We start from the raw sequence: 15,747 nt of genomic DNA on the forward strand, positions 1-15,747 counted from the left end.
ACCAAATAAGCCTGTTGTACTTTAACCTGGTGTTGTGAGACTTCTTACTGTGTTTACCCCAGCCCAATGCCAGCATCTCCACATCATCCCTTTGAGCCAGGTGTCTATTATCATCACAACATCACATTCCCAACATAGCTATCTGCACCTACACCCGAACCTTATTTATACACCAGGCACATATATACATAGTTAACTTAGACCTTGTTTCATTCTCACTTAACTAACACCATACTATTTCCTGTCCTGATTGAGGTATGTAAATAGCTAACAGGAATTAACAAAGTGGACATTGAACAGATGTTCTCCCTTATGGGACAGTTTAGAATAAGAGGTCTTGAATAAAGAGTGAGAGGGGGTCGGCTCGAAATCAAGATGAGGAGAAACTATTTCTGAGGATTGTGAATCTATGGAACTCTCTGCCCCAGAGTGCAATGGAGGTAGAATCAATCAATAGATTCAAGAAAGCAATAGATATGTTTCTGATTAAAAGCAGGATAAAGGATTATGGGAGCAAGTAGGAAACTTGAATTGAGACGAGAATAAGATCAGCCATGATTATGTTAAATGGCAGAGTGGCTTGAAGGGCTGAATTGCCTACTCCCACTCCTAATTCCCATGTAAGTATAGAAGTAAAAGGATAAAGCAGATGTGTGGCTGGCAACATGGTGCATCTCTCCCAGTTTACAGTGTACCCTCATTTTTCCCCTCTATAATCCCCTGGTTCCCACACCCCTGCCAAATTATATTAACCCTCCCCAAGAGCAACAGCATCGCTCTGCAAGGACACATGCCCCATGTCTGCTCAGGTACAACCTGACCAGCCAGTACAGGTCCCATCTCCCACAGAACTGGATACAAATGTCCCAGGAATCTAATACCATTCCTCCTGCACCATGTTGCCAGCCACACATCTGCTTTATCCTTCTACTTCTATACTTACATGGGAATTAGGAGTGGGAGTAGGAGTAGGCAATTCAGCCCTTCAAGCCACTCCGCCATTTAACATAATCATGGCTGATCTTATTCTGGTCTCAATTCAAGTTTCCTACTTGCTCCCATAGTCCTCTATCCTGTTTTTAATCAGAAACATATCTATTGCTTTCTTGAATCTGTTGATTGATTCTACCTCCATTGCACTCTGGGGCAGAGAGTTCCATAGATTCACAATCCTCAGAAATAGTTTCTCCTCATCTCGATCTCGAGCCGACCCCCTCTCACTCTTTATTCAAGACCGTCCCGCAAGGGAGAACATCTGTTCAATGTCCACTTTGTCAATTCCTGCTAGCTATTTACATACCTCAATCAGAACCCTCCCCCTCATTCTTCTGAACTCAAGCGAATACAAACCCAAGCTATTCAACTGTTCCTCGCATGACTGCCCTTTCATCCCTGGAATCAATCTGGTGAACCTCCTCTGAACTGCCTCCATGCTACCACATCCTTCTTCAAAGTAAGGACACCAAAACTGGACACAGTACTCCAGGTGTGGTCTCACCAATGCTTTACACAATTGTAACAGCACTTATAGAAACTAGAGGCAGGAATAGGCCATTTGGCCCTTCAAGATTGCTCCTCCATTAAATTTTGATCATGGCTGATCATAAAATTCAATATCGTGATCCCCCTTCCCTCCCATATCCCTTGATCTCTTTAGCCTCTTACTGTGCCCACCCCAATCCGACGCCAGCACCTCCACATCGTGGCCACCATCTCAAGACAAGTCAGGAGTGGAATGGAATACTCCCAACTTGTCTGGATGGGTGCACCTCCAACAACACTCAGGAAGTTTGGCACCATCCAGAACAAAGCAGCCCATCTGATTAGCACCACATCCACAAACATTCACTCCCTCCATTACCAATGCTCATTAGTAACGATGAATACTATCCACAAGATGCACTGCAGCAATTCAAAGATCCTTGGATAGCACCTCCAAACCCACAACCACTTCCATCTAGAAGGATAAGGGCAGCAGATACACAGGAACACAACTACAAATGCCCCTTTAAGCCACTCGCCATCCTGACTTGGAAATATATTACCATTCCTTCACAGTCTCTGGATCAAAATCCTAGAATTCGCACCCTATTGGCACTGTGGGTCAACACACACACGGACTGCAGAAATTCAAGGCAGCTCACCTTCTCAAGAACTAGGGATGGGTAATAAATGCCAGGCAGCCAACAACACCCAAGTCCATTGAATGGATAAAAAACATTTCCCTAGCCACTATGTGGAAAAGCATTTCCTCCAATCACTTTAAAATCTGTGCCCTCTTAGAATCATAGAATCCCAACAGTGCAGAAAGAAGTCATTTGGCCCATCAAGCCTGCACAACAACAATCCCACCAAGATACTATTTCACAACCTCATGTATTTACGCTGCTAATCTCCCTGACACGAAGCGGCAATTTAGCATGGCCAATCCACCTAACCTGCACATCTTTGGAATGCGAGGGGAAACTGGAGTACCCAAAGAAAACCCATGCAGACATGGGGAGAATGTGCAAACTCCACACATTTATTTAAATCTTAATCTATCAAAAGAAATATTAATTGCACAGTCTTACTAGGATCTGATTAAAACTAAATTTACAATAAAAGTGGGCAACACTGGTGAGCAGAGATTATGACAACATAGGATTTAAAATGTTTAAAGTGTAAAACATGAATTAAAAACACTTCCCAAGCAAATAAATAGGTTTAAGCAAATCCAGAAGATCTAATCTTATTACAAAAGCACCTTGACATAGAAGCAAAAACATTGAAAGAAAATGCTATAAAATATCATAAAAATACAATTTACTATTCATGCTTTTTTCACGGCAATAAAGTCAGATCTGCAAATTTGAACAGAATCCACAGTATTGATAATACAAAGTTGTAAATCTTGCCCGTGTACAAAAGCAGAATACTTTATAGCAAAGGAGCAAGTCTTATGGTTTCATATTGGGTGCAATCAAAATTTGATTCCACATACTTTCTAACATTACCCCTAAGTATCTATCCTGGCTCTAATGTGAAGGTAATGCCACCTCGCTCTGAACTCTTGCACCAGAGGAATAGTTTCTGTCTACCTATCCACCGATGCCTGAAATCAATCTTAAAATATCAGATTACTCCTTAATCTTTCACATTCAAGGGATATAGACCAAGTCTATCGTACGTCCCAATAATTTAACCCTTTTAGCCCCATCATTTTGGTGAATCTGTGCTGTCAGCAAACATAGATATACCATTCTCTTATGCCTTCATCCATCATTTAGGAATATAGGAAACAGCCGAAACACAGATTCCCAGGTGACACCATTAGTCATGTTTTGCCAATTTGAGTACATGGCTCTCTCTCTCCCACCTCTTAAATCAATTCCCTATTCAAATTAGTGGTTGCCTCCAATTCAATATACTTTCTACCTAACCCATCAATGCCTGAAATAATCTTAAATTAGATCAAGCCTTAATCTTCTTTATTCAAGGATTACAAGCCCCAGTCTCCTAATGCCCTCATAATTGAACCCTTTTAGCCCTGGAATAAATTTGGTGATTTTGAACTACGCCTCCTCATAGCTTAGCAAAAGGTTCTTTTACTAAATTGTCTACTGCATAATCAACTATAACTTGAGATGATCACTTTCCTCAGCATCAACTAGGCGGTCACCCAGTTTACATTCAGTTACAACTTGCAGCTCTACAAGCTACTTACTTGTTAATTGTAGTGTATAAAAATGCTCTACAATGCATCTTCAGTGGGGGTTCAAGGAGGAATCTATTCCAACTGCAGACAGTTGGCATCACCAAGTATCAACCATAGTTCCATCAACCTTTTACAGTGATTAAAATCTAAATCGGGCATACTAAGGCTTCAAAATTTTAAGGGAAAAACTTTGCCTCAAACCTAAAATCACTTGAAATGTTTCCTACATTAGCTTCCAATACTACAATTCTGAAAGCCAGACCCAAGAGCCTGGTTTACATGATAGTGCATCAGTATTTTTGCATTAAGGACACTGTTTTAAAAAAAATTGTACTGCAATTAATGTGGTAGAGTTTGATAAAATGTGTGCAAAATCCCTCCCACGGTTTTATTCCATTTAGTCAAGACTGAGTAACAAATTAACACCTAATTTGGTTTGTTTCAATTCTGCTGAATGTTCATAAAACCTACCACATCCAATAACAATTCTCAAAACTACACCTTTATAGTTTTTTGCATAATCTATTTACCGCAACCCTCATCTTTGTATTGGAAATTATGAATATGACAATATCAATTGAAATAAACCAGCCATTTTCCATAACCTGTCAGCCTCCTCTTAAGGAAGGCAGATATAAACAACAAAATTCATCATCACCTCCAATATGCCAGCTCAGCCTTTGACTGACTGAAGGAAAAAAATAGAAGTAAAACACTGCGGATGCTGGAATTGAAACAAAAAACGCTGGAAAATCTCAGCAGGTCTGACAGCATCTATGAGGAGAGAACAGAACCAGTGTTTCAAAATGTTGTCTCTATTCTCTCCCCACAGATGCTGTCAGACTTGCTGAGATTTTCCAGCATTTTTGTTGAAGAAAAGAATACTTGAGGACCAAGATCTCAAAGCTGCAACAGCTCATGGTTTACCAGGCTGCAGTGCTCCCCACTTCCCTTCATGCTTTGGAAACTTAGAGAATCTACAAGCAGACATCTCAGAAGCATTAGAGAAGTACCACTACTGGTGCTTTTGCAAGATCTTCCAAATCAGGTTACAAGCAAAAAAGGTAGCCCAACAGGAGTGTGTCCTCTCTCAAGCCAACATGCCCAGCTTTGAGGTACTAATCATTCAAAGTCAGCTCTGCTGTGTAGGAAAAGTTTGTGTGCCTGACACCAAACCCTAGAAGCAACTGTTCTATTCAGTTCACTGTCACTAGGTCAAAATTCTGGAACTTATTTCCTAGCAGCACTGTGGGTGTTCCTATACCATGTGGTCTGCAGCAGTTCAAGGCAGCAGCTCATCCCTACTTTCGAGGGCAATTAATGCTGACCTAACCAGCAACGTCCATGTGGAAAGATTAAAAAACAAGTTGTCGAGGCAGCAGTCTCTCAGGAGGACAGTGGAAACACTTTAAGAAAGTCCACAAAGTATCCCTGAGAAGATCAAACATTCCCACTGCCACATGGGAGTTTCTGGCTTGTGACCGACTAAAATGGAGTAGGTTCATTTAGGAAGGCAGCAAAAACAGACACATCATTCGGAGCACGCAGAGGTGAAGTTGAGGCATCAGAGAAAGCACACAAATCTCCAAACACCTGATCTGCCCAATCCTTCAAACATCACCAGCCCTGCACATGAGTGTCTGACTGTACACTGAACTTATCAGCCATCTCAGAACCCACTGAACTAGTGTTAGCACTCGATTCGAAGAGACTGCCCAAGAAGAAAGTTTCACAGAAGGAAAAAAAACCACAAATACAGAAGTTGGCCTTAAAATGCAAACTTTTTCAATTTCCTTGAAGCTGTGGCCTTAGTTACCAGTCTATATTCAGGACTGTTTTCTAATTGTACATAGTTTTGAATCACCCCCCCTTCTGGGGCTGTGTCAGCTTTTAATGAAGCTTTGTGGGACTCGCAGAATAGCAGTTTCCAAAACTGGTTACTTAAACCATCAAAATAACAGTACATCTCACAAGATCCCAATCACTGTTGCTTCCCACCTATTTAGTAATGCAAAAATGAGAAACAGTGTGAGGAAAGAGTGTATAAGCAGAATACATGAGGGAGTGGGTGGCAAAACTCATTAAATACTCCTGATTGTGCAGATTGAACCTTACTTTAAAATCAAGTCAATTTATCATGTTAATTTACCAAATAAAAATTTAATGCTAGAAAAAACATGGGAGGTAAAATTTAACAGAAGTCAATAGAGAAATGCACCAAAGAAAGTAGCACTCCCACACAATAATTCAACTGTCAGCATCCAAAAACAGATGTTACATACAACGAATAGAAAAGTGCATCAAGAGTTAAAATACTTGAGAAGCTCATGTTTTAGGAGAAAACAATGTTTTTCCAAAGGGCTGGAGAAAGAGGACATACCATTAAAGAGAAACTTCAACAGTATTCCGAGCTCCAATTTCCGGTCCCACCAAAAAACAGCTACTTTTGCAAATCAGCTACTAACAACTCCCACCTTTCAGAGTCAGAGGAAAAGGAACAATGGTAGTGTAGACAGAAGAAACAAAACCAAAAACAACTCAAAAGAAATGCCAGTAAAGGGGGAGGTACAGAACCATAGTTAATTACTCAAATGCAAAACATTTTTTCACAAATTAGCAATATCTTTCATCAACCATCTAACTTTTCCAAAAAAAAAGTGAGATCACTCGGCACAAAACCAGAGGGCCCTACTCTAGAGGACAGCTGCATAATTATCTAAAGTAGCAATCTAGCCAGTAAAATTGAACAAATCTACCCCTGCCCCACAAATGCATTTACAATACCACTTATTTTTCTGGTGATCCTTATACCCTTGTCATGCCCCAACCTTCAAGCTCAAAGGTTGGAGCTAGCATCCTGTTAACAAACATTTTCACTTAAGCAGGCTACGAGGATGCACACTAGAACAGGTCAATTCTCCCTTCTGCTAGGAAAGAGAGAGGTGAGTAAACTTTACTAAAGTCCAAGAGTTGAAATGGCATTGGATGGTGAGAGCCCAAAAATATATCTGTAATAGTGTTAAAGTTTGAGAAATCACTATAGTTTGGGAAACATCAGAGCCATAGAAAAGTTACGGCACAGAATGAGGCCACTCAGCCCATCTTGATCATGCCAGTCCAAGGGCTCCCAGGTGCCCTTTCTAATCCCATCTTCCTGCACATAAAGGTGCAGGGTCTCTAAGTTTAGGGTCTCTGCCTCCATCACCAACTCAAGCAGTGAATTCCAGACACCCACCACCCTGTGTAAAAACGTGTTTCTTCATGTCCTCTCTACAACTACTGCTCATCTTGATTGTAGTCCTCTGGTTCGTCATTGTACCACAAGCCTACGGATAATCTCACAATGCTCCACTTTTCTAGTTTCCACCCTAAACACATTAAAGAAGCCATCCCCTATGGACAAGCCCTCCATATACATAGGATCTGCTTAAATGAGGAGGATGGCAACAGACACTGAAAGATGCCCTCATAAGAACATAAGAACATAAGAAATAGGAGCAGGAGTAGGCCATCTGGCCCTTCGAGCCTGCCCCGCCATTCAATAAGATCATGGCTGATCTGTCGTGGCTCAGTTCCACTTTCCCGCCCTCTCCCCATAACCCTTAATCCCCTCTCTTATCAAAAACCCATCAACCCGCTTCTTAAAAATATTTAGCGAGGCAGCCTCCACCACTTCAACGGGCAGAGAATTCCAGAGATTCACCACCCTTTGAGTGAAGAAGTTCCTCCTCAACTCCGTTCTGAACTGCCCCCCCTTTATCTTGAGGCTGTGCCCCCTAGTCCTACTGTCTTTTTTGAGCGGGAAGAGTCTTTCCACCTCTATCCTATCCATCCCATTCATCATCTTATACGTCTCAATGAGATCTCCCCTCATTCTTCTAAACTCTAACGAGTACAAGCCTAGTTTATTCAGCCTCTCCTCATAGCTCAACCCCCTCAACTCCGGTATCAGCCTAGTAAACCTCCTCTGCACTCCCTCCAAGGCCAAAATATCCTTGCGCAGGTGCGGCGCCCAAAACTGCACACAGTACTCCAGCTGCGGCCTCACCAATGCCCTATACAGCTGCAGCAAGACCTCCCTACTTTTATATTCAATCCCCCTCGCTATGAAGGCCAGCATCCCATTCGCCTTCCTGACCACCTGCTGCACCTGCAGGCTGGGTTTTTGCGACTCATGCACAAGGACCCCGAGGTCCCTCTGCACCGTCGCCTGCTGCAGTTTTTCGCCACGTAAGTAATAGTCCTTCCTACCATTATTCCTACCAAAGTGGACCACCTCACACTTGCCAACATTAAATTCCATTTGCCATTTCCTGGCCCATTCGCCCAGCCTATCTAGATCCTTCTGCAGACTTTCCACACCCTCCGCACAATTTGCCTTTCCCCCAATCTTGGTGTCATCAGCAAATTTCGACACCCTACACTCGGTTCCCTCCTCCAGATCATCTATATAAATGGTAAATAGCTGAGGCCCCAGCACCGACCCCTGGGGCACCCCACTAGTCACCAACCGCCAATCCGAATAGCACCCATTGACCCCCACTCTCTGCCTCCTATTTGACAACCAATCCTCTATCCACGCTAACACCCTACCCCCAACTCCATGTCCTCTGACCTTCTGCAGTAACCTCTTGTGAGGTACCTTATCAAACGCCTTCTGAAAATCCAGAAAGACCACATCCACCGGCTCTCCTCTATCCACCGCCCTAGACACATCCTCATAGAACTCCAGTAAATTTGTCAGACACGACTTCCCTTTAATGAAACCGTGTTGCGTCTGCCCTATCAAGCAATTCCCTTCAAGATGCCTCGCAATTTCCTCCTTAATGAGAAGGATATGACACTCACCTCAGTTCTGACCTGCCACAACAAAAAACCGCACTGACTTCCTCAGAGGACAAACATGGGACTTGGCTGACAGAATACCCCTTTTCGTGCAGTATTACCCCAGAGCAAAGAAACTATAACATCTTCTCCAGAGCCTTCAACATATCATCAATAAAGATGAACATCTCACCAAGGCCATCCCCACACCCCCACTTCTTGCCTTCAAACAACTGCCGCAGCAAACTACCCAGCCTCCAGGAGAACAGTGACCATGACACTACACAATCCTGCCACAGCAACCTCTGCAAGACATGCAGAATCATTGACACGGATGCCATCATCTCACAGAGAACACCATCCCACCAGGTACATAATACCCTTGCAACTCAGCCAGCGTTGTCTACCTGATACACTGCAGGAAAGAATGTCCCAAGGTATGGTACATTGGCAAGACCATGCAGACGCTACGACAATGGATGAATGAACACCACTCGACAATCACCAGGCAGGAGTTTTCTCTTCCTATTGCAGAACACTTTAGTCATGGGCATGATCTTCGGGTAAGCATTCTCCAAGGGTGGCCTTCACGACACACAGCAAAACAGAATCGCTGAGCAAAAACTGATAGCAAGTTCCATACACAAGGACAGCCTCAACCAGGATCTTAGGTTGATGTCACATTATCTGTAACCTCCACGATCTGCTTGGGCTTGCAAAATCTCACTAACTGTCCTGGCTGGAGACAATTCACACCTTTATAAACTTGTGCTTAATCCTCATTCCACACTCATTGTAAAGAGACTGTAAAGACTGGCATTCCAACCATTGTCTTGTAAATTGAGTCTGTGTCCATGAATGCCCTGTTTGCGAACACGACTCTTCACTCACCTGAAGGAGCGACACTCCGAAAGCTTGTGCTACCAAATAAATCTGCTGGACTTTAACCTGGTGTTGAGACTTCTTACAGTGCTTACCCCAGTCCAATGCCAGCATCTCCACATCTAGAATTCTCCACCAGGGGAAATAATTATATCCTGTCCAGTATCCGTTCCTTTCAATTTGTATACTTCAATCGAGTCCATTAAAAACCTAAGGGAAGATTGTTAAATTCTCCCTTGTCGGATAACGTCACTTGAGTTATAGGAAACTGTGATAGGAAACATTAAAAAGGGCCAAAATAGTTTCAGTTGCGCTGGTAATAGGAGGCAACCTTACATTGTCAAAGTAGTGGCACAAAGGAAATGCAAGTAGTATCACGCTGTGGCACAATAATTAGTACTGCTGCCTCACAGCACCAGGGACCTGGGTTCGGCATCTGCGTGTTCTCCCCGCATCTGCATGGGTTTCCTCTGGGCACTCTGGTTTCCTCCCACAGTCCGAAAGATACACTGGTTAGGTACATTGACCTGAAGAGGCGCCAGAATGTGGCAACTGGGGGAATTTCACTGCTGTGTTAATGTAGGCCTTACTTGTGACCAATAAATAAACTTTACTTTTGACAACAGTTGTCCCTTGCAAAAGTAGGCCAAGGATGAACAATACATTAACACTTTTTTGTGGTGACAATGGAAATCCTACAATTTGTGGGCAAGGCAGATAATCAAACAAATGTAAAAGGCACAAGTGAAAGAGAACAGCACAACACATACCGGGGAGAAAGGAAGAGGAGACTGGAAATGAAAGAGTTCAAAATTAAATAGCATTCCTGGTAAACGCACTGCCCAGTGTTCCCCGGCGCTCAGGAGAATGCACTATGCCTTTAGCATGTTACATTTAATCCCCCTCTACAAAGAATTTTTTTCCCAAATTAAAGATACCATTTCCTTTGACCACACATCATCTGGAGTCATTGAGTATTGAAAAACTCAGTGACAGGAAAAAAAATTCAGAAACAAATTGTTGTATGCTTAGAGAATCACATAACATGCAATCATTTCAGCAACCAGGGTTGATTAAAATATTCTGGCCATTTTCTTTCCAAATTTATAAAATTGTAGAGCACCACCACGACCTTGAATCTGCTCATTTCTACAGTCACTCAAAAAATGCAACATGGTTGAGATATGGTAAATAGTGCAGTTAATCTCTCACTTGAACCTACTGATAAAAATGCCTCACTGGTTTTACGTACTTGCCCAACTGGTTTTAAGTATTCAAGGGCAATTAATTTTTGGAAATTTTACTTTCATTTTGGGATTGTGCTCCATAATTCCACAATCACCTTGGCTATAACACTTTAACACAAAATTGCAGTTGATAACTCTCCGGTCACCAGTTTACACGAGTATCCTGACCAGACAATCCTATGCAGATTCTGAAAATGGCTATTACATACTGTAAGAAGTCTGACAACACCAGGTTTAAGTCCAACTGATTTATTTGATAGTAAACTCACAAGCTTGAGGTTAACCTCTTCGTCAGGTGAATGGAGAGTTCTGGCCTCAGAGAGCATATAAAGCACAGTTTACAGATTACTGATTAGAACGCGAATCTTTACACCTAACCTGCTATTCAAGTCTTAAAGTGGCTGACAATGTGAGTGGAAGGAGCACTGATCACAGGTTAAAAAGAGATGTGTATTGTCTCCAGAAGTACAGTAAGTGAGGTTTTGCAAACCCAGGCAATCATGGGGGTTATAGATAGTGCGACATGAACCCAAGATCCCTATTGAGACCGTCATCATGTGTGCGGAACTTGGCTATCAGTCTCTGTATAGTAATCTGTAAACTGTGCTTTATATGCTCTGTCTGAGGCCAGAACTCTCCATTCACCTGACGAAGAGGTTAACCTCGAAAGCATGTGAGTTTACTATCAAATAAATCGGTTGGACTTAAACCTGGTGTTGTCAGACTTCTTACTGTGTTTACCCCAGTCCAACACCGGCATCTCCATGTCAGTATTACATACTGTACATGCTATAATTTTCCAAATGGTATTTGTTCAAAATCTATTTTGCCTTTCCAATTCTCTGCCCAGTTTAGAAATTTTAAGTCCCAGAGATCAATTTAAGAAAATATACATCTGGTATTTCACAAATATTTTACTTGATTGCAACACATTCAAAAATAAAATACTAGCCTTTCCACAAAGGAACACTTTGTACCAAGGGATCACAAGAAAAACGTTCACTTACCCAGCATGAAATGATGATTCAAACAGTTCAAGTTAGAATTTCATGATCTTCAAGCATTTTCAATTTATTCTTTAATTGTTGAAGTGCATTTGTGCGAGAGTATTGAACATTTCCGTTCATCTCTCTCCTTTCCCACTCATCTCTCACTCTCTCTCCTTTCCTACTCTGTCTCACATCCATCCCCCTTTCTTCTTACCCTTGCCACCACCCCCAAACCAGGGCAAGTGACTCAACAACCTGAGGCCGTGGTCAACTCCCAGTCCACAGTTCCACCTGGACCTTTTCTTGACAGTGTGTAGGGGGCCATGCCTCAAGTCAAGGTGGAAACTCTTTTACTGCTGATGCACACTGTACCACATCCCCCAGCCCGACTATTCACATTTCACCACCTGATTGGGAGGGAAGCTGCTGACTGCCAAAGCCATTATGGTACTGCCTCAAGTGGCAGTGACTGTCACAGCCAAACCAATGTCTGGCTCCCCTACTCTGCTCTTGCTCCTGGGTCTTGTGACTGGCATTCTTTCCAGAGCCTCTGCTTCTGCTGATGTCAAGTGGCTCCGGCATCAGAACGTTGGTCCTTGGATCCAGGGTGCAGCATAGGGGATGGCAGGAGACCTGGGCTAGAGTGCAACCATTTTAGAGACAAAAATGGCAACAACTCAAAAACAGGCCCCAAAGAATAAACAACAGATACAAATGTTTAAGTGAGGTGATTATTTAGAGGATTTTTGATACCATGTAACTATTTTCTTAAATACTAAACTTACAGATTAGCATTAGTTAACATGAACCAACATTCAAAACTGCCTCCCAGCAACACATGTCAAAAGCAGTGACATTGCCTAAACAGTGAGACAGTGGAGAACTTTAATATGCAAGTTAATGCAGTGCTAACCACATGTAATTAGTGCATGGGATTTGAGCAACCCTGGCAAAGCCAACATTTACTACCTATCCTTTCTTGCTCTCAAAAAGATGGCATGCAGCATTCTTGAACCACTGAGGACCATCTGCTGTAGGTACACCCAAGTGTTGATAGTGAGTTCCAGGATCTTGACTCAGCAATAGCAAAGGAACAGCAACATATTTCCAAGTCATAAAGTGCGCAACCTGGAAGGGAATTTGCAATGATGGTGTTTTAATGTATCTGCTACACTTGCTTTTCTAGGCAGTAGGGTCATAGATTTGGAAGGTGCTGGCAAAGCAGCCTCGGAAGATTACACCAACGTATCAGCGCGCTTCTGGTGAGACAGACAACGTTTAAGATTGTTTTCTTTGGGGGGTGGGGGGTCGGTGGTGAACGCAAATCAGCAAGCTGCTTTTTCCTGGATGGTGTTCAATTTCTGGAGTGTTGTTGGAACTACAGACATCCAAGCAAGTGGAGAGAATTTATCACACGCCAGACGTGTGCCTTGTAAATGGGGGACAGAGTTGGGAGAGTCAGGAGGTGAGTTACCCACTGTGGAATTCCCAGCCTCTGATCTGCTCTTATAGCCACACTGTGTGGCTACACCAGTTAAATTTTCCAATCATGATAATTCCCAGGATGTTGAATCCAGGGGGATTCAGCAAAGGGATTTGATTAGACTCTCTCCTACTGGAACTGGAAACTGGCACAAATGTTAGTGTCAGGTGTGGTTCAGCTAGAAGTTGAGTCAGAATGTTGTGTACTCAAGTCTCACTCCAGCTCTCAAAACTAGGCCAACATTCTGATGCAGTACAGAAAGAATGGTGCACTGCTAATGAAACATTATAATGAAGCCCCTTCTGCCCTCTGAGGTGAACATGCAAAGTGACGTGGCACTGTTTCAACGTGGTGCAGGAGCGTTAATCCCAGTGTTCTAACCTGCATGTCTTTCTTATCAAAACTACTAAAACAGATTATACAGTCAGTGTCACATTGCCGTTTGTGGGAGCTTGCCACGTGCGCATTGCATTGACTATATTTCAACAATGACTGCAGTTCAAAAGTACTTAATTGGCTGTAAAGCACTTTGGGCATTCAGATTGTTAAATACACTATCAATATAAAGCACAACCAGCAAACTTTGACCTTCATAGAATCCCTACTGTGCAGGAGGCCACTCAATCCATTGAGTCTGCACCGACCACAACCACAATCCCACCCAGGCCTTATTCCCGTAACCCACGTATTTACCCTGCCAATCCTGATATTAGAGTCAATTTCTCATGACCAATCAACCCAACCCACACATCCCCAGGCTATGGGAGGAAACCTGTGATCTTCCATTAATTAAGTTAATGTTGTCTCGGTCAAGACAGTTGGGTATTTTGTCTTTTTTAGAATCACCTTATATTTGGAAACTTTCTCCTTTAAATGTACGATAAAAAAATTTTATTAATATTTCTCAAAAAATTCTCATTATAGCTTCCCAGAGGTATATTTGTATGGGTGAAACAAACTGTAAATACCTACTACTCTAGCCATTTAGCAACTCTAGCATTAAAATACCTCAAGTATTCACTGTGAGATACAAACTGAAGTTTGGATAAAGATCCTTACATAGCTGTACAACACAAAAACTACAGCAATGCTCTTTTAACCTCTTCTGCCTCATGATTCAGGATACACTTTCACCACTATTTCATTTTACCAAATTCCAAATGCAAATATAATGTTAACAGCACTCTTGATTGCAAAGAACAGACACAAAGCACTTGTGGTGGGTTTGTGAACAACATAGATAACAGCTGAGGGCCATATGACTCAGGAGGTAGTGGAGGAAGCAGTATTAAAACAACATGTTGCAGTCCACTTTAGTGTTAGCGTAGAATTCAAAATAAGTGGTGATGTTGAACTTACACAAGACTTTAGGTTACAGTTGGAGCACCATGGCACCTCAATGTGGGAAGCTATAAAAGTAACAGAAAAGGCAAATCAACTTCTCATTAGAATAAGGGGGTGAAGAGTTACATTTAGAGTCATAGGATTTTACCGCACAAAAAAAGGCCCTTTGGTCCATTGTGTCTGTACTGATATGAAGAAATTTGAGATAGGTGTAGATCTTCATTTTTTTGGAAGATCTGTGGTACTAATATATTCATTCCACTGTCCAGCATGATAGTTAAAAAGGAAACAAGTCTAGCATAAATAACTAATAAAAGGGAAGCAAGAGAAAAAACAAAACGTCTTTATAGAGATGGTGAGAATGTGGATTGCTTTGTGAAGAGCAAACTGTGGAAGCAGAGTCCAAAATTATAAAGAGGATTTTGGCAATTGTTTGGATTAACACACTATTCCTTTACGTTTGTGACTTTGATGTCAATCCAGATGAAATCCCACTTTTGGTGACAAGGCTCCCACAGTTTAGACAACTCAATTCATCATTGCCACAAGTGGTCAATAATTAACTCCCCATGAGAAAATTTATCCAAAAGAGTATTTTAGACATACAGATCAGGAGGAATCCTGCCTAGATCTCCTACCTGTGCTGAATTATCTTGGTGCAGTTGGAGCAGGGTAGTGATGCCACTGGGTTAATGGCAGAATTCTGCCATAAATCCTTGACAAAAAGGCCTGTATTTGGACACTGGGTGAAGACTGGATTCATTTTGATACTGCAGTCAAAATGCAGCCACTATCAAGGTTCACACAAACGTAACATGTCCTGTCTCAGCCTATGTTTGCCACTGAACATTTCATTCATGACATTATATTGAGACTCAATTATGCCTGACTGGCCTCCCATTACTTTCCACAAATCTTAGCTCACCCAAAACTCTGCTACCTGCATCATATCTCGCACCAACATACTTTTGCCTATCACCTATGCTCACTGACCAGAGCAGATTAAGGTCCCCATGTCTCAACTTTAAAATGCTTACTTCCAGTTTAAATTCTTCCATGGTGTCACCTCTCCCCATCTTTATAAACACCCAACACGAACTCTCAATTTCTATGGTCCACCATTTAATTATCCAATGACTCCCTTCTCCACCCTTGGTAGTCATGCTTCAAATACTTACATTCCACAATTCATACCTAGACCAATTCATTTCACCACCTCTGTAAGACCCTTCCACCTCTTTGACCAAGCTTTTGGTTATCCTTCCTAATCTTCCCTTCTTT

General features: G+C 42.2%; 1 protein-coding gene across 4 annotated transcripts in view; it reads right to left on the reverse strand.

The window, feature by feature from the left end:
• sesn1 (sestrin 1) overlaps window positions 1–15,747 on the reverse strand; it is a 96,200-nt gene that overhangs the window by 49,196 nt on the left and 31,257 nt on the right. Inside the window, exon 1 of one of the 4 annotated variants that reach the window (XM_080192877.1) lies at window positions 14,482–14,530. The exons of the other annotated variants lie outside the window; for them this stretch is intronic. The gene's annotated coding sequence lies outside the window, so the exon portion shown is untranslated. Of the gene's footprint in view, window positions 1–14,481; window positions 14,531–15,747 lie in introns of those variants that run through there. 4 annotated transcript variants of the gene reach the window in all.

The sequence above is a fragment of the Carcharhinus amblyrhynchos genome, chromosome 7, assembly GCF_965287045.1.
Source record: "Carcharhinus amblyrhynchos chromosome 7, sCarAmb.v2.hapA, whole genome shotgun sequence".
NCBI lineage: Eukaryota > Metazoa > Chordata > Chondrichthyes > Carcharhiniformes > Carcharhinidae > Carcharhinus > Carcharhinus amblyrhynchos.